General features: G+C 33.4%; 1 protein-coding gene across 3 annotated transcripts in view; it reads right to left on the bottom strand.

Annotated features, from left to right (window-relative positions):
• Window positions 1–26,077, bottom strand: part of LOC143341141 (uncharacterized) — a 58,493-nt gene that overhangs the window by 21,582 nt on the left and 10,834 nt on the right. Inside the window, exon 1 of one of the 3 annotated variants that reach the window (XM_076763834.1) lies at window positions 13,040–13,142. The exons of the other annotated variants lie outside the window; for them this stretch is intronic. The gene's annotated coding sequence lies outside the window, so the exon portion shown is untranslated. Of the gene's footprint in view, window positions 1–13,039; window positions 13,143–26,077 lie in introns of those variants that run through there. 3 annotated transcript variants of the gene reach the window in all.

The raw sequence follows: 26,077 nt of genomic DNA, 5'->3' as shown, positions 1-26,077 counted from the left end.
GCCCTCCTTTTTCCAAGTATCTTGACCGAACCTCCTTTAAGAGGGGGAAACGCACCAAGAAGAAACACATGGCCTGCTTCAGGCATTTATTTATTTCGACTTTTCTAACAAATAATACTTATTGAACAAAGCATCGTTGGTAATGAGATTTTACTGTGTTAGAATAAACTTATTTGCGTAAGTATAATGGGACTTCTGCATATTAGAATTTACCACGGATATTAAAACGATACTCTACGTTTCAAATATCAAGTTGCCACTAACTTCCGTACTATAACGATTTCTGAAGGCACGAATTCGCTTATCGTTTTTATAAACAAGTGAAAATAAAACCAAATCCATTCACGCTATCATTATCGTTTCTTTATAGTCCATCTCTTTCAATTTATGATCAAATTTCTCGACGATTACACGAGAATATTTCTGACTATCGTTGCTCTCGATGGATATGTTAATTTAACGAGGTCGATAGTTATATCGCAGAATGCACTGTAACTTTCTATATCATTTTGTGGAATTGAGCATCAGTGTATACTTTCTCTGTATGCTTGGGCAACGGGACGAAGATTCGAACAAGGTTCTTGTGCATTTTAATCGGTAGACGAACAATAAAATCAGCTACTATTAATAAAATTTCTCTCGGCTTTCGCTTCCCTCTGCATTAAGCTGCCTCGCGTTTCGTATCATTATCTTAAATCGAGCGACGTTTCAAACTACAATGATGATTACGACTTTTTTACAGACACGTTGTAACGTTTCTTACCTACTTAGATAAGTAAGCTAGATTAGGGCAATAATATTTTTTCGATAAAATATAGAGAAAGTGATTTCTAATGAGAAAAAATTTGTTTTAAAATGTTAACTGCGTCAAACGTGTCGTTAATTCTGATAAGGATAATTTGACAAACGTAGGAATCTTTGTAAAAAGTTGAATATTTATTCGAATAAAACTTTACTTTCCTATTATATTTATTTTAGAATCTTAGGAGCCAATACATTTTTTTGAATTGAATATTCAGTTCTCTATTTGTTTTAAGTTTATTTCTTACTTGAATTTGAAGTCTAGATCTATGCCTAATTACTTTTTCTCGATTGTGATGGGAATATATTCTTTTCTCTTCATAACGTACAGTTTACACGTATAGATTTTGATTCCTTTAATTGTATTCACCATTTCTTTGTTCAGTTGATTATTTTATCGATTGTTTTTTGGAGCTTGTTGCTGGCATCTTGGAAGTTATTGCTAATAGCTAGTATTGCTGTTGTTATTTCTTCTGTCGAGATTTAACCCTTTCCACTGGTATGTCGCCATATAGTCGCCATCCTACATTATATTATTATACATATATTTACATTAGTATTTCATTCCAACGGACCCTTGTTACAATGTTTTCTTTTAGTTTCTGCTTAAATCGGTGTGTATATATAAAATAAAATAAATAAATAAAACATAAAAGATTTTTCCTCTTTTCTCCTGGCTAATTGCTTTTGTCCCCGAGATCACTGTTCAAGAGAGGGTGAGATGCGGATTAAATTTCTGTATTTTTCTAATTTTTTCTATTAAACCGACAAATTAAATTGTAATACGTTCCCATAAAAATGTTTTCACTTTGATCGAATATGAAAAAAAAGTTCCTAGTTGATTGATAGCCTTCTCAAATATAAATACGAGTGCAAAGGGTTAAAGCTGCGTCAAGTATGTTGCCTTGTGGAACTCTGGATTTGACATCACGTAAATTAGTTTCCTATTTTACTCTAAATTTTCTATTAAACCGAGAAATTAAATTCTAATATGTTCCCATAAAAATCTTTTCATTTTGATCGAATATGAAAAACAAGTTCCTAGTTGATTGATAGCCTTCTCGAATATAAATACGAGTGCAAAGGGTTAAAGTTGCGTCAAGTATGTTGCCTTGTGGAACTGGATTTGATATCACGTAAATTGGTTTCCTATTTTAACTTTAAATTTACAATCTGTCAAGAAGAATTTTATTAGGTTGCAGTAGTTTTACGATATTAAGTAGCCTTACTTATTTTTCAGCGGTTATTCGTGCCAGACTTTGCCAAAGGTTCGCGATACTTCTAACTAGTGCATTTTTGTCATCGATTTATTGATTCTGGGGACTGTAACGCCTCGTTATTAAAATCTGTCGTGCGTCGTTGACAGCACTTGCATGGCTTCTCGTCAGTTACAGCACATTCTCCCCTCTGAATCACGGTCAGAAATAAAAACTCCTGCATGCCCACTTATTTTTGTCCCTCGGTAATTAACCAATATTTTCGTTAAGTATACCTTATTTCAACAAAAATGTAAATATTAATTTCAATTATACGTTAAATAATCTATGTACCATAAAGGTATATATGAAACTTAAGTGTATAATAGTTATACTACTTTAGTTAAATTTCATTTATACTTATTTCCATTATCTATTCATTTAATTTTATCCACAACTGTAGGTAACCCCTTAAACATACGTAATGACGCCTCACTGTTTGAAAACAGCGATTTAAATGCGATTTAAATGCACATAAAACTGCATAAATCCTTAAAAACAAGTCTATAAACGATTATTAACACTGTTAGCATTAATTCTGTTTAACAAGTTTTATATTATTTTACGTTAAATGAAAATTAAATTATTTAATTAAAGAAAAAAGCGAAATGTATTTATTATGAAAGTTTTTCTGCTGCATAACATTTTGAATTATATAATGTATGTAAATAATGAATAAAATAACAGAAAATAGGAATAATAAGAATAAGATTCGCTGACTTTAAAGTTATATTAAAAAAGTAGCAAAAAGTAGCAGCTGATTTTCAGAGAAACCAAAGAAATGAATACAAATTACAAGCCAGTGGTGAAATTTTGATCAATATGTACCAATCTGATAATTTCTATTCCAAAAACTTATGATAACTGCACACTAAAACTGGTTCCTTCTGATTACCTGTATTTACAGTTATAATAAATTTTGATCAATTGTTTTTATTCTAAAAAAAGGTGTGTATCTTCCTGTGTAAGATTCATACAGTACAAAATGAAATCATTGCAATATCATTATTTTCTAGAAGGAGAAATGTGAACTGCAAAAGCAGATTTCAAAGAAGAATAGAAATATCGATAAAATTCGATATGTTGTACAATTTTGCTTTGATAAAGGCAAAAATGCGAGCCAGGCGACTGAAATTGTGAATGGTGTATATGGTCTCAATACTGTCACTGCCAATTACGCGTAATTTTGGTTTCGCACAGGTAAACCCATCGTCGAAAATGTCGATAAAATCATGGAAATGATCGAAGTAGACCGACATGTTTAGCAGTCGTAACACTGTCCAAGAGCTAAAGATCACCCACAAAACAGTTTTATACCATTTGCGTAAAGATGGATTTAAAAAGAAGCTCGATATTTGGGTGCCACACGAATTGATCGATCTAATTTTCATCTGCGAAGCCTTGGCCAAACGGAACAAAATCAAATGGCAACAAATTACAAAACAAAACAAAACAAAAACAAGTCGAACAATACGAACCATGAAAATAAAGCCTTGAAATAAACGTAAAAATAATGGATTTCTTTCTCCCCGACCTAATATTTCATCGAAATCTGATGTAGAGACTTTGTTTATGTTAAAAAAAAAAGACTATAAAAACCTTTGACCATAAAAAGAAAACATAAATAGCTTTGCAGGCCACTATACAGGGTGTTCGGCCAATCCTGGGAAAAATTATAACGGGACATTCTACAGGACAAAATAAGACGAAAATCAAGAATACCAATTTGTTGATGAAGGCTTCGTTAGACAGTTATTAACATTTAAACTTCCGCCCGTACTGAATTTTTTTCTCGACAATGTGCAGGATATTGGGGGTATATTTATTCACCAAAAATGATTGTAATTAACCCCCCTAGCTAAAAATAATTTTTTTAGAACGATTTGAAATACTTTTTTTCGCCGAAAAATTTAGGCACCTACCCCCTATTGATTTTCCTTAAAAATTCGTTTTTGATTTTTAGTAATTTTGTTTGACCCTCTACAGAAAAAATCTCTAATACTTTTTTGTACGTACCCATAAGTTCTACTTCAGAAAAAAGTTTCATTAAACAATATTCACTATTAGTGGAGTTATGACTGTTTTAAAATTGGACCATTTTTATGGGGTTTTTCTCATTTTGCGGGGTTAAGGACCAACTTTTCGAATATTTTTACGATTTCTACATATTCTACATTAAAATACGCATCGTTTGCTTTTTTAAATATTAAAATCGTCCAATCCGTTCAGGAGTTATGACATTTTAAAGATTTGCATGAAATTTCGGGGAACCATTTCAAGCCTCAGGTTAGATTTTCGGTAAGGAATTTTTTTCTCGAAAGTGGGTAGGATTTTGGAGGTATGTCTATTCACCAAAAATGATTGTAATCGCCCCCCGCAACTGAAAATATTTTTTCCAGAATGATTTGAAACTTTTTATTTTAATTTTTAAATAACTTTTTAACAAAACCTCAATCAAGAAATTGATATTCTTGATTTTCGTCTTATTTTGGCCTCTAGAATCTTCTATTAAAATTTTTCCTAGGGATGGACGAACACCCTGTATACCGCGTATTGATATCAGCAAACTCAAGAACCCAAAATTACCAAGTTTCAGAAAGATTTCCGATGAAATCTTAAATTCTAGCCACGTTTCCAACGCTTTCAGGCCACTGTGCACCGGGGGAATCCCGATCCCCTGTGGGCCAATCCAACCCTGGCCCTAAATAACGAACGACGCGATCGTCATCCATGAAGAACCGTGCTTTAACGTCACGATTCCGTGGAAACGCGGTACGCAGCGATGTGTAGCATGACTGGAGCGAGCTAACGATTAAACAGCATCAAATTACAAAGAGTGGAAGGGCAGCACCCACGTCTCCTTTGAGAAAACGCAGCCAGCCAGAACGAAGCCAGACGGTGCACCGCCTAACGGGCTTCCTTCTTGACTTTTCATTCATACACGACCATCCACGAAAACTCTGTGCTGCCCCCCTCCAGAGATCCACGGGACCGCCTGCCTCCCATGTTTCCTACAGAAATAGATGCATCAGGATGCCGTGTCTCGGATACCGGAAACAGTTGCTTCCCGTCGTGCCAGCTTCCCGTCGTACGTTCGTGTTTTATTTTATCTTTTTCCGTCATTTTTTGTTCTCTCTCGTCGAACTCCCTCCCGTTTCTTTTCGCTTCCCACGAAAAATTCGGCCCGAACGAGCCTCCATTATTTGCTGTTCGCTTCGCGATGCACCGCGGGGTCCTCTACAATCGACTGCTCACCTATTTCAAGGTAACGGTGCGAGATCATAGGTGACGCGAGATGCATTACAGTTATATACCTGGACGCATGCCGTACTTTAATCTTAGCCGACGTTTCGAACGCGCCTTCGAGCCGCGTGCGCTTCAACGGAGATGAAAAATCTGACTGGGTATTTGGCGTGCATACACCCAGCCAATAAAGCCGCTAAATATACAGTTACTCGATTTAACACATTGACTGCCACGTTACCCACGTGACTGTCACGATTTTTCCACCGAGGAACCAAAAAAGTTAATTCGCTAAATTATACGTTAAAGAAAATAAGTCTAAATAGGACTCCCGAAATAAGTTCTGTGACAAAGAGTGGATATGCTAGTTCCCAATTGTCCAAAAACAAAGTTTTCGTGGACATTTTGAGAGCTTTGATCTGGCAGTAAACGTGTTAAGGGTTTACACGATTTTTTCACTGAGGAAACAAAGAAATTCATTCACAAAATTATACGTTAAAGAAAATGAATCTAGATAGGACTCTCCAAATAAGTTCCATGACAAAGACTGGATATGCTAGTTCCCAATTATCCAAAAACAAAGTTTCGTTTTCGTGGACAATTTGAGAGCTTTGATCTGGCAGTAAACGTGTTAAGGGGATAGTCTGCTATAAAACACGAATATTTAGGTCTTCTTTCATCGTTTATTGGCAAACATACAACTTCTTTTTATCGAAATTCCTCGTACGTATTCGTTTATTAATATTTATGAAACATAGAGAAACATTTTCAAAGTAAAATAATCATTCTGCATGTTCTAAAATGAGTAAAGCTTTTTCATACAATTTAGTCATAAGAAGTACTAAAGTAAAAGGAAAAAGTCGATAACTGAAAAGATGAAAACACTTTGAAATTAATTATCGACCGATCGTGTAAAATGGCCACATAGTATATTTTCAGTAAAGAATTTTATCTCGAAAGTACATAGGATTTCGGGGGCATGTGTATTCACCAGAAATGATTGTAATTGATCCCCTCAATCGAAAATAATTTTTCCAGAACGATTTGAAATTTTCTTTTGTCGAAAAATTCGTCCAACTGCTGAATTTTTTTCTGGAAACTGCGTAGGATTTCGAAGGAATGTCTATTCACCAAAAATGATTATATTTAACCCCCCTAGCTAAAAATAATTTTTTTAGAACGATTTGAAAAAATTTTTTTTCGCCGAAAAATTTAGGCACCTACCCCCCTATTGATTTTCCTTAAAAAGTCGTTTTTGATTTTTAGTAATTTTGTTTGACGTCCTACGGAAAAGTTGTCTAATACTTTTCTGTAGCTACCCATAAGCTCTACTTCAGAAAAAAGTTTCATTGAAATATGTTCACTATTGTAGGAGTTATGGCAGTTTGAAAATTGGACCATTTTTATGGGGTTTTTGTCAGTTTTGGGGGTGAAGGAGCAACTTTTCGAATATTTTTGGAATTTCTACATATTCTACACTAAAATACGCGTTGTTTGCTTTTTGAAACATTAAAATCGTCCAATCCGTTCAGAAGTTATGATATTTTAAACATTCGCATGAAATTTCGAGGAAGCATTTCTGGCCAAAAATTATATTTTCGGTAAAGAATTTTTTTCTCGAAAATACGTAGGATTTCAAGGATATGTGTATTGACCAAAAATGACTTTAATTGACCCCTGCAACCAAAAATAATTTTCCCATAACGATTTGAAATTTTTTAATTTTGTCGACAAAGTCCACCTTCCTGAATTTCTTTTGGTGGCCGAACACCCTGTATAAGGTATCGTTGAACGTTCGTAGGCCAATTTAGTAGTTACTTGCAAACTGTCGTATCCAAACAGGACGAACGGGACGTTGGCAATGGTACGTATGCATTTTTCCGTGCAACGCTTTCTCGTAGAACGAGTCACGGTCAACCTTGCGTCCACCGGGGGCTACAAATGGAAATGCACGAGGTTAAATGCAGCACGCGTATCGCTGCATGCGTTTGCACAGTCCTATGGAACTCCAATATTAAAACCAGCGAGAGTAACCTGACCGTAAAATGTGGGTGATTGGGTCTCCGGTCTTCGACATCCGGAGGGAAAAAAAGTTCCCAGCGAAGACTACGATAGCCATTTACCAGCGGAACATATGTCCGACTCTGAAATGTTCCGTTAATCGTCAGGCATCGGTTACCATTGTTCCCGGCGAGGTTCGTGATCATAATTTGCATGTCGACTAGCAGGAACGCAAGTCGAAAAGCAGAAACTCTTGCTGCGTTTGCGAATTCTTTTTTTTTTTTAAATACCGGGTGTAACGTTACAGTTGCACGCGCGTCAAGTCGCGAAATGTTATTCATGCTTCTCGCTTTAAAATCTCTTGGACGTTATACTGTACGAGGAAGTTCATTTTCATATGGATTTTATGTAAATTCTCTTCGATATATGCAGTTACTTCGATAACCAAATGTAATAGAATAAGCTTCGGTGTAATATTTTAGTGGCGCGTTAGCAACATTCGTGCAAGAAACAGGTACTCGATAAGTGCACTAAAACTGAGGATTTAACACGTTGACTGGCATGATGGTCGCTGATGACGCGATGGTTTAAACTTACAACGTGTCTTTAAAACGTTTACAATAAATAAACCTGAATACAATACTCCTCGACTTGTTCCAACAGCATTGGGACCGAAAATTTATATTGAATCGGATCTAGGAAAGTTGTCATCGCCTCCTAAACCTTAAATTTATGACTGTACCTGTTTTTACTGGAACCCAAAACTATCGGTATTTTATTATACTACAATTTTAGTCCTTGTAAGGCGTAAGTAAAATTGTTTTATTTTTCATTACACATTCGAGAAAATATTGAATATGAAAAATATGACATAAACTAAAAATCATTTCAAAGGAGAAGGCTTTTCTCTTCCAACAGTGACTCAATTATGCAGAAAACGTTTTAGTATTTTTAATAAGCGTTAATACTAAACCTACCGCGATTGGTCAAATGATCGTTTTTAAAATTTCTAACATACAATATTATTTTAGCGCCATTTAACTTTATGGCTCTTTTTATAGTATACACGCAATTAATTTTACAATATTCACTTCCATTCTTATTGTTTGTTTTCTGAGAAAAATATGTAGTCTGTCTTGCCTACCACGACCTGTCATCTGACCGATTGAATGATTTATATTTTTTTGTAAAAAACTCGACAAAATTTGATACCATGGTTAGCTTCCGATATAAATAGGAAATATATGTATAGCAGAAACGAAAAGAAAGAATCTTCCAGTATCCACTGTCTTAGAACAGTCTAACAAGGCGTATTAAAAATACTAAAACTTTAGATGCGTGCAGTTTCGAAACTACTAGTGTTTTATTAATTACTGAGCCATTGTTAGAAGCGGCAAAGTCTCCCCTGTAAAATGGCTTTCGATTTTTGTCGATCGGACTTTCTGTTTTGAAGATATCGTAATTTATGTAAAGGGGTAATTTCGCAATTGTCACTGTGTCTCGTTGTGCATCATAAAAATGCCTATTAACGCGCATTAAAAATACTAAAACTTTAGACGCGTGCAGTTTCGAAACTACTAGTGTTTTAGTAATTATTGAGCCATTGTTAGAAGCGGCAAAGCCTCACCTTCAAGATGGCTTTCGGTTTTTGTCGATCCGACTTCCCGTTTTCGAGATATCGTAATTTATGTAAATAGGTAATTTTTAAAATTTCTCTTATGGCGCTTTCCGTGTTACGGCAGACTACTAACGCGCATTAAATTACTAAAAACTTTAATTACCTGCAGTTTCGAAATTATTAGTACTTTCTCCATGATCGAGGCACCGTTAGCAGCGGCAAAGCCTCCTCTTTGAGATGGCTTTTGGTTTTTGTCGATCGGACTTTCCGCTTTCGAGATATCGTAAGTTATGTAAAAGGTAATTTTTTTAATTTAGACCATCTCTGTCTCCGTCTGACGCGTCGCGTCGGACCTCTTTGTCGCGCGTGAGTCGAGACAGTCACGTGACCAGGAAGTTGTAGTATTTCCAAGAATTTACTACGCACTCTTTACTATTTACGCGCAAGGTTATTTACCTCGCGTCAATGAAACGTAAACAAACTTCGGACCCTTATATCTCTGGAACTAGCCACCGCATCGACTTGAAACTAAAATCGCTATATCTCCGGAACTAATAGAGCTATCGACTTGTTCGAACGCTCATTTTAAAGGGCATTTCATCCTTTATCCAATAATTACACTAGCTACTATAATTTTTACTGTCTTCTATGTTTAAATTCACATTTACTTTGATGCTACATACCCAAATTAGTTTCAGCATTTCCTATTGATCGTACGACTGATGTGCGATAAAACTGTATCATAAATTGTTTATTTAATTGAAACTGAATTTAAATTTGTATATAGGGTGTTTGCATAATTACTGTCATTTTTTCGTAAATAACTGTTTTCTCTGGAATTAACTACGGTATCGACTTGAAAGAAAATTCGTTTTCAAAAGCGTTTTGCCTTCTATTCGATGAAAATGACTAATTTACTAATACTATTAAAGTACTAATGCACGTTTAGAGTACAAGTATTGAATATTTCTGTAGAGGTTCTTAGAATTCAATGCTTTAAGAAAAAATATGCGACATAAAAGAGAAGGATATTTTACGAATAATCTTCAAAACAAAACTTCCTATACATATAACGCAAAAATTAGAAGTACGTTGCTTCGTAAAAGAGAAAAACAAAGACTGGTCATATGACCGGTCATGGTAGGAATGAGTCTGCATGAAGTGCTGGTAGGTTTAGTGTCAATAGACTTTTGTAAACCGGTGAGTGGAATTTTAAAAATTACCCCTTCATTTAAATTACGATATTTCCAAAATGGAAAGTCGGATCACCATAAACCAAAAATCATTTTAAAGGGGAGGCCTTGACTCTTCTAACAGTGGCTCAATTATGGAAACTGAAGATTATCTGCTTTTAACTTTGCTATATATTTCCTATTTACATCGGAACCAAAATTTGATACCAAATTTTATCCGGTTTTTTAAAAAAGAATATAAATTGTTCAACCGGTCAGATAAGCAAGACAGACTATATATTTTTCTCAGTAAACAAACAATAAGAATACAAGTGAATATTAAAAAATTCATTGCACGTACACTATAAGAAAAGTCGTGAAGTTAAATGGCGCATATTTTAATAACATTGTTTTTAAAATTTCGTTCAGAACTTCTGACATACAATGTTACTTTAGCGCCATTTAATTTAATTTAACACTATATCTACCACAATCGTTTAAATGACTGTTTTTAAAATTTCGTTTAGAATTTCAGACATAGTCATTTGAACGATCGTGGTAGGTATAGTGTTAAATTAAATTAAATGTTAATTCGTGACCACAAAGATAAAACAAAGAAACATGCTACTCAATATAATAGCAGACAGAATGCTGATGCTCGAATGGTAGGTACTCAAGGAACGAAGAGAACTTTCGTTTCGATTGATACTTTCCTTTCTTCGTATCGGTCGCGTGAGTCACTAACGCGTTCGCGACGCCTGAAACCGGCGACACTTGTCGAGTCTCGCCTTCTCGGCGTTGCATAAAACGCTCGACGATATCTCTGTGCAATAAACAACAAGTAATTCCGCCATCACCTCCAGAATCATGCTTCTTCCATATTTGTCGCAAACGGATGTACAGGGTGAACCGCGTAAACTGCTACAAGCTGTTTTCTTGGAAATCATTTAGCGATATCGACTCTTCGATATTGTAAAGTTCCATTGATCCTTTTAAAGGATTTACAATAGAGTACCATTGAGATCTCCAGGTGGACGGAGGTCATGACCAAGTTCCATTTTTGAATAGAACTGGATATAAATTTTGACAGTTTTGGATAGTGGTTTCACTAAAAAGGGGAGCTTCCAACAGTGGAAGTCGCTTTTGAAACGGTAGTAGGTACAAGTCATAGTATATACATGATAATAAAAAAATCCTGAAAAGTTTCTTCAAAATGAGCCTTGGTTTTCGAGATATTTTAATTTAAAGTAAATCGGTAGAATGGTTGACTACGAATCTGAAGGTAGTTAATTCGAATCCCTATTATTGTTGCAATTTTGTTCTTTTTTTTAGTGCAACTTTAAAATGAAAATACATTTAATGTTAATCCTATATGACATCAATATTGATCGTAAAACAAAAATTCTTGTTATGTGTATGTCATTGTAAAAAAGTTACGTTTATAAAATGTGCATGGTGCTTTCTCAAATTATATTTCGTATGTTTTTATTGTGAATATTATCCGAAGTATTGTACAGAATTTTAAAAGGAATGAAAAAACAATCGATATTGTATATTATTAATCTTACAATATTTCCTAGTAACCATAAGCTTACGTAGCCAAATAACCGAGCAATTGTAATGGTTTGGAAAGTACATAGTGACGATATGAAAAATGAATACAAAATTCACCTGACAATTAGTAATATAGAAAAATATATGCGACACATACTGCTATTTTATTACTGTTCTTCTATTTTCTATATTAAAAATTTATGTTTTTCGTATCAGCAATTAATATAGATGTCATACAAGATTAACATTAAATGCAAAAATAAATAAAATATTTTTCCATTTCAAAGTTATCAAAGTTTCATTTCAATAAGTAGGTACTTTCTTATATTTATTCTGTGACGAATGGTTCTTCTTGCATAGTATTCTTATTATTTTGTAACAAGTACGTGCTAGTATGAGAGAGCCTAGAAAAGAAATTTTATTTACAATTTATTTAAAATTATGTATTTTCATGGGCAAAAAATTAATACAAAATAAAAAGTAGGTTGAAAGAAACTATTATTTTTACGGATGGAAGTCGAACCCCGTACTTGCTAATTATTCGAAATAAATCTGTAGTCAAACAATAATAAAGCTTTCATCATAAATATTTCAAAAACTATTGAGTAGTCGCGCCTATAATTGTATATTTTCTTGAACCAGATGAGTAGATTTACAAACGTGCAAAATTTCAACTAAATCGGTGAACCCGAAGGACTTGCACACTCTTTGTAAAATTGAAAGTCCATTTAAGGGTTAACCCCTTGACTTTCGATTTAATTCCAAATAATTTTTCAAACGTATACTATTCAATTGTGTTTAAATTTGTTCGTGCAAGGTATGGGCATGAAAAAAATAAATTTGTTTTACGAATACCTCGTGAATGTAAAAATGTGTTGATTTTAATTTATAAGGTTTGATGACGAGTGAGTGGCCTCATAATTGTGAAACTTAACATCAAGAACTTGTCACGAGTCAGACACGTCATTCTATAGCAAGGGGTTAAATGACTCTGTCGATCCTCGTGGAACTAATTTTTCCATCACCGATTGGTCATCGAGAAAATAGACCGCAAGAATTCGCGTGGATCACCCTGTACATCAGCGAGCGCGAGGGAAGAAAATGCGTATTTCCTTTTTCGATTTCGAGGGAACCGGTTCTCCGTTTTATCGCTCGATATAATGTCGAATGTTAACGAACAGTTACTGCATCGTATGCAACACGGAGGACACGACTGGAGTCGATGATTCGAGGCCCGAACGAAATCGGTGCCACGGGTATTTCGGTCGACTTCTTCTCTCTTTCTTCCTTTTAATTCTTATCTCGCTTCGTTCAGGTTTAGTCGTTTTTCGGCCGCCGCCCCGTAGAAAGTAAAACTATGGGTCTCGAGTGTCCTCGAACGTCATCTGACATACATTCGCAGTTTCGAGGCACTCCTGTCCTCGCGAGATCTCTTTTTCGAAACGTTTCCTTAGCCCTCGGCAAATTCGACAGGGAGATGCGTAGAAAGCGGATTTGTCCTGGTCTTGGGTCCGGATTATGTCCACCATGGCTGAATCGACCCGCGAAAATTCTTAAATGATTCTTAGTATTCACGAGGGCGTAACGTTCGATAGCTACGAACAACTCAAAAGGGAAAACGAAGCGTGTAATATTTAGAAAAGAGGACAAGCAACTAGCAATCACAACGCGACTGCATGTTCTGCATCCAATAATTTTGTACGTCTATTTTTAAATTAAACTTTGTTTCGATAGCTAAGAGCAACTCAAAAAGGAGAACGAAGCATGTAATATTTAGAAAAGAGGGCAACCAAGTAGCAATCACTACGAGACTACATGCATTTTGCATCCAATATTTTAGCACGTCCTTTTAAAATTAAATTTTGTTTCGATTAATGTTTCTTTAACATAAACTTCGTCATACAACTGTGCTTATTTTTAAACATATATAATTTCATATTGTGAGAAGAGATAAAATAAAATATTTATGTCAGGAGTAATATGACAAATCATAATCATAAATTTCATCTGTGTCGATAAAGTAGAGCAGGTAATCGATGCTGGATCACTTATTGATTATAGATCAGTCTGTAATGCAATACAACACGCTTTGTACAGCTAATTGTTTTCTCATTACTTGTTATAAATAAAACGTATATAATTAAAATAATACATTGTGTAATGAAAATCTCAACAATTTATTTACTTGTTATATGAAAATTTAAAAAGACGGAGTAAGTGCCGTGGGGTTCATCGCGGTCTTCTTGCTAGAAAGTGACAATTCTAGTTAAATTCTTTATCATATTCCACGAAGAGTCGAAGAACTGTTTACTGATTAAATAGTATTTCACCCAGCCCTGATGATAACGTAACTTTATTTTCAAGGGAAAAGGTATTATTATCTTGAATTAAAATTTAACAGTGGTTTACAAAAGAGACACGCAAGAATTTTCAATTCATCCTTCATTGTTCAGAAATTAACTTTTTCCAATTTCTCGTCCTCGACAACCATGTAAGATTTAAAGAAAAAAAAGAATCGTGCTCTTCGCGGATGTTGCTTGTTAGTACCACGCCGTAACGACTACTAAATGTTTGTACAACCGTCAGAAGTAGTCGACAGTAATTAGTAAACTTTTTTGCGCAGAGTCCACGGCGTATGAAACGTTGAATGAACACCGGTGAACGTATTCCGGGAATGCGTAACGTTTTTTTCGAAAGAGAAGCGTAAACGCAACAAAACGCCACAGCAAGATCAAAAGCATTATCGCCGAGCGCTGGGAATTTTCATCGGGAGCCCTACATTCCGCCTTAAACGAACCAAATCTAATGTGATCATTCGCCCCAATGAGAATCGTGCCAAGGCACAAGCTGTCCTTGCTCTAATCGTAAGTAGCTTATCCCACCGCGAGTGTTCAGCTGTGTAGATCGCGTTTGTGCAGGATAGAAATGAACGTATCTTTCAGACGATCTTATTAAGTACAACGATACTAATAAATAAGAGAACGAAAAACATATACGCCTAATAATTAGCAAACATTCATGTTCTCTGCAAAGGGTACGCTTCAATTTTACTGTTATCAAGCTTCACCCGAAGCCTGAACTCTTTACAAATTTCTTGAATCTATTAATTTTTTATTCTATTTTAAGGTAGTATTACAATACCTAACAAAAAATTATGAAATAAAATTGATCGTGTAGTTTTTGTTTATGATATTTTCACCTGTAAGAAAGAATCATTTTCTTTTTAAAAAATATTGTTTAATAAACATTACTATTCATCATTTTAGTCGTAATTAGTCATTGTACGAATACTTTTTACACCCACTGTAAGTGCTTACTGAGATTATAGATAACGTCGAAGCCTGACTCTAACCACCAGTACTAGAAATTGAGATGGAGGGGATAGATCGTGATCGTATAAGCGGACAAATTCGTTGTCACATATCCGGACACACCACTGTACTTAGAAAAGATAATAGAAATTTATTGCTATTTTATGTATATAGTCGGTCATTCATGAGCGTGTTAAATGAAAGAGTTTGTGCGCTTGGATCTATAGTAGAAACCTGTCAAGTTATTATAAAAATTGACATCGGATAGTTGGCGACTGTATCTCGTACGTATCGCGATCCACAAATGAAATACCCGTTTCGAATTATGTACGTACAGAGAAGTTCTATGCTGCAGAGAGGCGTCCATTGAATTTCCATAGCATAATACACGCAAACTGCGTATAAATTTCGCGCAAAGGAAATAAACGTTGAGTAAAGACGAAGCGGTAACTGCGCTATCACCGGCCATTGAAACAAATCAAGCTGAATAAAGCTGCATTTACAACGATGAAAATTCTGCTCGTTATCCTCCATTCGAGGCTCGTGATAGCCGTAGAGACGTCTTTATATCGAATAACTGCTCGGAAACCTATGCGTATCGTGTAGAAACGTATCTAAGGACGAGAAGAGTCTCCGGACGCGAGCCTTTTCAGGATACACGAAACCGGTGGATTTATGCAAACTCACCGACCAGGATACGCTTGTTTTGCATTCAACGTCGAGCCACGACAACCAAACAATGTTCCACCGAACGTGGGAGAATCACGGAAATTGTAGATGAGACGTACTCGACGCGCAAGAATTAACGCGACCGGTGTGAACTCCTATGTATCCGTGTAAAATACTACGCTCCGTTAAGTTCTGACAATTCATTGTTAACTAACCAGTCCAGGTCGCGGGATTATTTCGAGACTGGTTGACCGTCTGTATCGAATACAATTTCGTAAATAAAACGATTTCTATATAAATCCACCGAGGAATTGAATTAAAACAATATTCATTATTTTTGCTCAAAATAAAAAAAATTAAAATATTATCGAATAAACTTCAAATGACTCTAAAAATGAAAGTGGGGATTTTAGTTTGAAGATTATTAAAATAAATTAAAATCGTTTGTTCAATGGATGTTTAGAATATGTGTATTGCAAAGGGTAATCTTCTTTCTAATATCTCGTACAATAAATTACTCAAAAATTGATATAAGATTGACTTATTTAAAAAAACGAGGAATTATCCAATACTGTATACAAAAAATTTATTTGAATAATTTATAATAATTCGGTTCATTAATAGACTGCGAATTATAAAGTATGAGTATATATCAAATGTATGTAGATTATATAATAAAGTATTATTATTAATATAGTTACTTACGATATATATTCTGTATACGTTTTGCATATATTTACATTAATATGTATACGCCATATAAATACATGAAATCCACGTTCTAGTTAATAAGAATTGTCGCAGTATAAAAATGGCTACAGTTTAGAAACAAAACCAAATGGGGCACGTGTGTGTAGAAACTTTTTTCATTGTTTTTGTATCTTAAATAACTCAGCAAAAACTAACGTATCAAATAAAAAAAAAAATTGATTCTGTACACAATACCGGATTAAGAATAGCCATTTTTAGCAAAACGGTGGAATCACCTCTTAAAATAAGAAAAATCTACACGTTGAATCCACCATAAATCGTTTCCACCCCTCAACATCCTGTCTTCTTAACGCATCGTCTGTCGCCCTACGTGTTAACTCATATCTAACGATTTATCATCGGACGTCATCAGCGAATAACTATTAAAATATACTATTTTTATTATTCCATAAGCTCAGTCCAATCTTTATTGAAAATAAATTAGTTAACCCCTTAATGTACGATTTAATTCCAAATAACTTTTCAAACGTATACTATTTAATTTGGTTTAAATTTGGTTTAAATCTATAATAAACGGTCGAACAAAAAATCAAAATCAGTATGCATTAGTGAACTGAATCTAATATAATCAGTTATGTTAATATTAACAAGGGAAATAATTTTAATAAAAATTCAATTTTTCCTTTGCCGTGTTTGATACCGTGGATAAACATGTTTAAAATAAGTACAATTGCTGGAGTTTGCAAAACACCAGAAACTACATTTATCTCGTTTGATAAAATATATTTCTCAAGTTATAACACTACTCGACATTTCGTCTCTTTTGTTCCGTGAGTTCTTCAGAAATACAATGTTTTTCTATGAACACATTACATACATTGTTGAATTATATGAAAAACTATAAGGCTTATGATTACATATTGGAAAGTATAGATGTACTGGTCAGTATAATTAATAAAAGAAATTTCATTTGCTCTGTTAGGATCGACAGGATAATTTTATACAACTTGTATAATTATTATACTCCCCAATGCATAACGACGAAAAGGTGTATTTAATACTGAATTAAAATTATTAAGCCGGTATTATAAGATTCTGTCTTAGATACGTTTCATCGTTTGAATAATTTACTATTTCGGAGAATTAGGAACAAACTCAACAACGAAAAAAAGTAAATGCCTAGTGACCTAAATTATAATTAAAAATAATTAAATTTATTAATACGAAAAGATATTCATCTAGTGGCTCAAATTATGCGCAGCTATTTCTCCTTAATTATTATTCAGCCTGTGCAGCCTGTTATGTTTTTCATAAACGAAACTAAATAAGTAACAATTATTTTCGTGGGGTAGAAATCATTTCGTGAAAAAGAAAACTCGTCTATCAGTGTGTCGAATTCCAATCAGCAAATTCTAATACCAATCAAAGTATTTTACTTTTATTTACTTCAGGCATTTTTCATCCGAATATAAATTTAATTTATTCTTACAATACGAAATAAAGAAAAGGATATATACACTTCCTTCTGGACAATTTAATGAAATAACACAAAAGTTTCCAAGTATAATAAAGGCGAGACCGATTCTAATCTACTTTGTAAATTACTAGAAAAATACCTTAGTCACTCATACATGCGCATTGGTATTTCTGAAAAATCTATTCTTAAAATCAAGCTTCATAATACTCCTTGAAACAAGCTATCAAAATACTATCAGAAAGATGCGACTAACAATATACTATTTTCATGATTCCATAAACTCAATCTAATCTTTATTGAAAATATTATTATGGAAGATATTGAAGATATGATTTTGGAATACCAAGAATTGTGCTTTCGGGTACTTGAAAAATACTGTGATATCGTTCGAATAACACACCATGAGAAAAATGAACCATTCAACCACATTATATTATAACCAATTTTTAAAAATACAAAATAAATGGAATGAAACTCCACAGCTCCCCTCCTGCATCTACTATCAATGAACAAAGAATTTCATGAAAATAACATTATAAACAACTTCTTAAGACAGGATAAAATTGAAATTTCAAAAACCAAAATTAACCACGCAAAATCTACTCGCTAATATTTACTACGAAAAAATGTTTCAGTGTATTTTACATAATTTGTCGTCGATATATTTCTGTGTACCTTAGGACTTTTCCTTTGCTCCAAAAATTTCTGCCTCGGTTAAACCCTCGCTTGTCCACGAGCGAATTCACGCGATTACCAAACAATCGTCGATCAGCAAAAGGACGTCTGAAAGCAGCGAATCTACGCTCGGGTTATGCTGAAAAATACACTGAATCGATCTCAATACGAATATTCGATGCGAGGAAAAGGAAGAAAAAAAGAGTCGTACAATACGTTCAGCGTGGGAGAATCGTCGGAAATATACACGAGGTGTATATAACCTGTAAGAACGACAAAGAGGAAGGACAATCGACATCTGTTCGTGGCACATTGGAAACCCTAGCCACGTGTTCCCGAAGGGCAGGTTCCCATGACCGAAGGGGCAGGTATACGCTAGGTCAGGTGTGCCCGGTGGCCCTTGCTGGAAGACCTTTCAACAGCTTCGGCTTTTCGCGATTAAGTCGATCTTCTACGGAAAGGACGTTTTCCATTGTTCGATCAGGTACTCGGAAGGCTAGCTTCCGAGACAATTAAGCACGATAGGCGTTCCGTCAACATTTTCGATCCCGCGTGGGTCACGTACGACCCACTCTGGACATTCCCATCGCACCACTTGATATTTTCGTTATTATCTTTACTTCTACCACGGCTGTATTACCTTTAATTATGACAAATAACTGTGGAAATAATTGTTAAAAAACAATGACAAAATTTTGCAATTTTTAATTAAAGCTTTCACCATTCTACCAATTTTCAACAGAAATTAATTATTTTTTTGTGGGCGATAACAGTAAACCTAACGAATAGAAATCTTTTTGATTTTTTTGATTTAGTCAGCCTTAAAAGCTGTAATCACCTACGCCAACGTTTAAACATATGTTTACGGTAAGCGTAATAAAAACATGAAAAGTCAATAAAAATTATTTTATTGATAGAATTTTTTTCTCGAAAGTGCGTAGGATTTCGAGGGTACATCTATTGACCAACAATGATTATAATTGCTCCCCCAAGCTAAAAATCATTTTTTTAGAACGATTTGAAAAATTTTTTTTTCGCCGAAAAATTTAGGCACCTACCCCCTATTGATTTTCCTTAAAAAGTCGTTTTTGATTTTTAGTAATTTTGTTTGACGTCCTACGGAAAAGTTGTCTAATACTTTTCTGTAGCTACCCATAAGCTCTACTTCAGAAAAAAGTTTCATTGAAATATGTTCACTATTGTAGGAGTTATTGCAGTTTGAACATTCGACCATTTTTAGGAGGTTTTTCTCATTTTGCGGAGTCAAGGATCAACTTTTCGAATATTTTTGCGATTTCTACATATTCTACACTGAAATACGCGTAGTTTGCTTTTTCAAACATTAAAATCGTCCAATCCGTTCAGAAGTTATGACGTTTTAAAGATTCGCATGAAATTTCAGGGAATCATTTCAAACCTCAGGTTAGATTTTCGGTAAGGAATTTTTTTCTCGAAAATGGGTAGGATTTTGGGGGTATGTCGATTCACCAAAAATGATTGTAATCAACCCCCGCAACTCAAAATATTTTTTTCAGAATGATTTGAAACTTTTTATTTTAATTGTTGAATAACTTTTTAACGAAGCCTCAATCAAGAAATTGATATTCTTGATTTTCGTGTTATTTTGGCCTCTAGAATCTTCCATTAAAATTTTTCCCAGGGGTGATCGAACACCTTGTATATTTCCCACTTGTTTGTTTTTCAAAGATCAAACCAAAGAATTAGTACCAGTTAGTTACAAAACTACAAAAGAAATTTCCTTTGGCGAAACTTGAGGGTACATTATAAAAAGACAGGATACACCTGTATTTAATTTATTCACCTCCATTGTTTATCAGGATAAGAGAGATCGTTGTTTAATCGCAAACGAGTTATTCGTAACGCGTGACACGTGCTGCGGTGCCTATTATAAAGCCGGCATGATTATCTGCCCTCGCGGAGTAAAGTTTACCTTAGGGTTGTCGAGCAATTATACCGTTTCGCGCTAATGATTCCTTTGTGGAAGCGCAATTAAGGAGGCGCATTAAGCATGCTCGTAAGGAGAAACGATAAACGGAACGCGTTCAGGTACGTTACGTCTACCTAAAACGGCGGGATATTATTTTTAAGTACAAGCGCCATTATTTCTAAAGGATCTTGAGGCCTCCGGTGTTGTTCCGGAATTTACAATGCTCTAATAATTCCCGGAGGTAAACGTTCATATTGAAAATTTAAGAAGCGATTATTAATGTGGCACAATGAAGAACGGTATGGTCAACTGTCCGTGATCGGAAATTTGCTACACAAGGGTAATTAATCGAAGAAATATCAGGCTTCTTATTCTTAGAGTTTCTATACCATAAATAAGTGGGGCAAATTAATGTGAAATACAACATTAACTTATACAGAGTGGAGTACCTAAAACAGTCAACCTGAATAACTCGAATGTTTGTAATTATAGGAAAAAAGTGTCAGGCAACAGTTACTTCGTTTCAAGGGACACACAAAGTGGTACCAATCTTTCATGTAGGTGTAAAGGTCAAATTTGTTTTCTTAAATGATATAAATTTTTATACATATTTCTGGACAAATACAGTGACCTATAAATGAAGGTCATCCAAGGTTACACAAGGTTTTTACATAATAAAATACTTCTTTCTAAATGCTTGTCTTCTTTTACGCCTTTCATTGGAATTTTCTTAATTGTGCCATTTTTACTATTATGGTTACTTATAGGAAAACTGATATTACATTGCAGATATTATGTTATTACAATTGTTTTAAAAAGGAGACATTCATAATAAATTTTACAATATATTGGTTCCTATTTACTCTATCAATTTTTAATAATTTTCGTTTTTGACGTTCTTTGTTTTCATTAATCCCTTATCCTTTTTTTTCCTTTGATGCTTCATCGTAAAGAAGAATTTTTAAAAAATGATGTAGGAGATTTGTAGTAAATATTTGTGTCGCGCTATAGTTTTGTTAAATGTTAATTTATGTGCAAAGGGGTTGAAAGTGTTTTGTTCGAGAAGGAATGAGTAACCAGGGACAGCGAGACAACAGAAAGTACGAAACGAGTGGTTATGATAGACAGACGTGATTCTTAAATGATATTAATTTGTGTTGCTAATCATTAATTTGTATAAAAAGATTGTGTGCTTGGTGTGTTTCAAATTCGTTTATATAATTATATCATTTGTACATTTGTTCCAAATACAATTCTCTTCGTTAAATCCTACAGTGATGATAAATGGAAGGACGTTATAGTAACAGTTCGTATAAGTTTTTCCCACAAGATGTTCCACTATCGATGATACCACGTAGAAAATGGTGATTCTACATAAAAAAAAGAAATCACAAATAAAGAATACAATTTTTTCGTTTGAGGTTTTATTCCCGAAATAATTAAATACGATTTGACTGGCACGTCTGTTCATTAACCAGTATTTCTACTTGTGCTAAAGTCGAAGAAGTAGAAGCACGAAGCTAAAGAAACGCATAGATTTTGTACTCAAATGCATCAGTTTCCTTTCTAAATTGAGAAACATTTACATGAAAGGATTGACAGTCTTCGTTAAGCAATGTTTAATAAATACAAAATGGAAATTTGTGTTTTTGAAATTTTAATTACCGTGAGATTAAATAATCTGAACTATATGTTTATCAAGATCGTTTAATTTATTTTTCTTTATACTCTATAAGGATATCGAAAAAATTATAGGGTTTTATTGAAAATATGACTTCCAGAAAAATTCAATTCTCCAATTACATGTACCTCTTGGAATAGTGTACCTTTGTCCTGAGAAGCTTTTTCAGAGAATAATAAATAAGGAAAATATTCAAGTAGTCTCATTTAGCTGAGATACTTTGTATTTCGCTACGTAAGAAATTGTATCACTGGACACATTATCAGTTGATATCTACTAGAATAACTGATAGCTTTAATTGTTTTTTTTTTATTATTATTGATTTCTTGTTCTCACGATGAAACTAGATAATTATTTACACAGCGCTATAGACTATCTTTTCTACGAAGTATACGATCAATCGAGCGACGTAACGCTTCCACGAAATCGTACCAAGGATCTAACAGATAATACCAACCATTGTACAATAAATGTCATACAAACTGACCTGTTTCCATCACCCTAGTATATACACATGAGATAGCGAATCGTGAACGTAGTTTGTCTCAATGTCACTTACAGTAATGATTTTTAAAATGAACATTTTGATCCCTGCCAACCCCGGAGCGATGTTCATCTTAAGAATCATTACTTCGAGAGAAGATAATCTAGTGAAGGCAATTAAAGAAACGAAAGACCAAGCAATGTCTCTTAAAAAAGCACGCAAAGTACTTAAAATCCCCTCAATAACAATTTTAATTTTATGTTTTATACCAATTATTAATAATTATAAAATTAAATCTAGTAAATTTTATCCAATTAATAAAATAATATTTTGAATATTTGTTAATATATTTATTTGATTAACATGATTAGGAATTATATAGAAAAATAGAAAATATTAATGCCTATTCCTCGAGAGAAAGAGAGAGTAATGAAGGGAAAACCCCCAAACACAGGGAAACCTGTTATCTTCTAATTTTATCTACTTACGTGGAACAATTCGAAAGCACTGAACTTGGAAAAAGGATTAAATTAAGGAAAATTAAAAAGTCTATTCGGCGAACACATCGAAAAGCTAATGATAAACAAAGTGTAGACCCAAAATCATCTACCGGAAAGTCCATATCTTATAATGAACTTTTTATTAATTATGCACTAAACCGGAAATTTTACTATTGTCGAAACATCTTATTTTTCGGGATAAGCAAGTATGTTTTTGAAACAAAAATCTCATTTTCTGATTGTACAAGGTCTACTTAAGGTTGGTAATAGTTTGTAAAATCTTGTTTGCCCTCTGATTTTTTGTAGGCAACAAAAACTTCTTAGGTATGCCGTTTTACCATACTCTCCCCTGCTCCAAAACGAATCATAAAAGAGACTTGCAAGAGAGACTTCCAAGAAGGCTTTTTTAACGACTATAGTGCATATTCTCATCTCAGTGTATCGCCTGAACCAGAGAAGTAGTTTGGGAACCTGAGAAAAGTCTAAATGTCGCTTATGAAATAAATATTTTCATTAAATTGAATATTCAGGTTCGTTAAGAGAACGAAAAAATTTAACACTTGAAAGATAAAGTGAATTACGGAAATTTGTGATTTTAACACATTAAGTAGAAAATAGTATCAATTTACTTCATAAATATGAAATTTTAATATCGGTATGTACAACTTGGAGTGTACGTAAATACTTATGTTACCATTTATTCGTTAAAATATCGAATATAAAAAATGTAATTTACAATAGACGCTGATGGGTTCTAAGCTGATATAACGTAAAATTTAATAAATTATACATTTTTTGTAATACTGATGTTTGCTCTAGATATGATGTATTCAAATATACTATAATAAACAGCAAAGACAATTTTTGTATGATAATTTTCTTTTCTCAAGTTACAACATATCTTAAAAATAGGACATTGGCAGCCAAAAACATCTAATAATATTGAGATACTAATAAAGTATACAATGTAAACAACAAACAATAGTACTACAAGCTTCTACGTGTACATTTTGTTTAGTAAAAAATAACAATATCGTATGATAGAATTAATTTTATTAACAAAAATCTGGAAATATTATAGATTAGAATGAATAATATTATTTTCATTCGTAAAATATTTAAAAAAACGATTCCAAAGAGTACCTACAGTACAACTTCATATCTTAAAAATGACATTTAAATCAATTTTAATATCAGTAAAAATGTTTTACTTAAAGATAAAAAATCTACCCTAGAGTGAAATAATTACTAGTAAAAATTTTATTTTACAAATAAGTATTAGTGTATTAGGCGTCAATTTAGTATATTAAATATTGCAAAAACGAATTCAAATAGATTTTCCTTACTATATAATAAAGTTTAAAATGTACGGTACGCATTTTCCTGATCTCAACTACGGGAAAAGTTTAACGAAGTAATATATCAAAATTAAGCAATTTCACGTAACTGTTACACTTTTTAAGTTTAACTTTGAAGCCCTTTATCTTTGACTTTATTTATCATAGAAAGTTTTGTAGAGTCTTATTCTTTTCGTTAGAAACTAATTAACAAAATATTACTTCGCATGCTGAGCGAGATTCTGCATAATTTCGAAGATATAAAATAAAAATTAGAAAACTGCATCCTCTTTGATTTTTGTTTACCATTTTCTTCTGAATTCGTTTCTGCGAAATGGAATATATTATTTACGCAACAAAATTTCCACTTAAAATTATTTTACTCTAAAAACCTCTGGTGACTGACCTAATAGGTTACTGATAGCGAAAACCGAAGTAAGTTGATACGCTTTTCAATTTTCAATTTTTGCAAATTTTATTTGAAACCTAATAAAAAGTATTCTTTAAGTATATTTTGACAAAAATCATGGCTATTCAATTCTCTATAAAGTAAAAAAATGGCCACTTAACTCTCCATTTAATGAAAGTCATTTTAAAATCGTTTTAGAGATGCTTTAGCTTTCAAGAAAGATTCTGTGCAAAAGTGTATATTTAAAAACGTGTTCCTTGTTCATTGACTAAATAATGGCACAAATGTCACAGAATTGAAGCGAGAAAAAGTCAACCGAACGGCGCGGAAGAGGAACAACGATAATGTATGAGGTGGAGAAACGAAATCACTAGTATTTACTCGGAAAAAACACATAATTAGAATGTTAGCATGTATTATAGTGTTCGTAGAACTGCACAATTAGTTTCCGCATTAATTATACGAGAACCGCGCGACCGAGATTCAACGGATAAAGAGTATGTATTACAACATCAGAAGAAAGTTAAGACCGGGACGATGTCTTAAATTATTTTTAAAATGCATCCTTCGTTAGTTCAACGTAATTATACGCTATTTCACTTAGCTTAATTCCTTATCATCTGACCACCGATATTATTCATTATTTTTCTAGTTTTATTTTTCACTCGAAAGCATCATTTTCGTTGAAGTCTGTAACACATTAGGTCATAATTTCAAGATTTCCAAAAGTAATCGTTCAAAAATTACAATAAAAGAAGCATACTTTCTCACGTAATCACTGTAGTTGTTGCTTTACGTGTTAAGTATTTTATATAGGAATGTAATATATCTGCATAAAAAAGCACTAACGAGAAACATAAATTTCATCCCATTAACTCACGAACAGTAAAAAAATTTAATTTATATTAAAAATAGCTGGTCTGCTCCGTATACGCACCGATAATTTTGATTTACTTTTTTTATTAGTTAATCGTACAATATTCTTGCCATAAAATTTTACATTTTAATTGCCAATAAACGTTAATTGTGTTATTATAATTAAAGGACTTTGATAGTGACTGAAAACAATTGTTGCAGTCGCAAAATTAATAAAAGTATCTGCAATTATGACACTATAAATATGTTATTAATTCCCGTAAGTTCTTAATATTGTTTCAACAGCTAAATAAAATATTTCCAATAATTGTTTTATGAATAAAAAGCAATTTCATCAATTCACTATCACGCGCA

The sequence above is a fragment of the Colletes latitarsis genome, chromosome 4, assembly GCF_051014445.1.
Source record: "Colletes latitarsis isolate SP2378_abdomen chromosome 4, iyColLati1, whole genome shotgun sequence".
Classification (NCBI taxonomy): Eukaryota; Metazoa; Arthropoda; class Insecta; order Hymenoptera; family Colletidae; genus Colletes; species Colletes latitarsis.
Note: the sequence above shows the minus strand (reverse complement) of the source record. Positions and strands in the feature narration are given on the sequence as shown.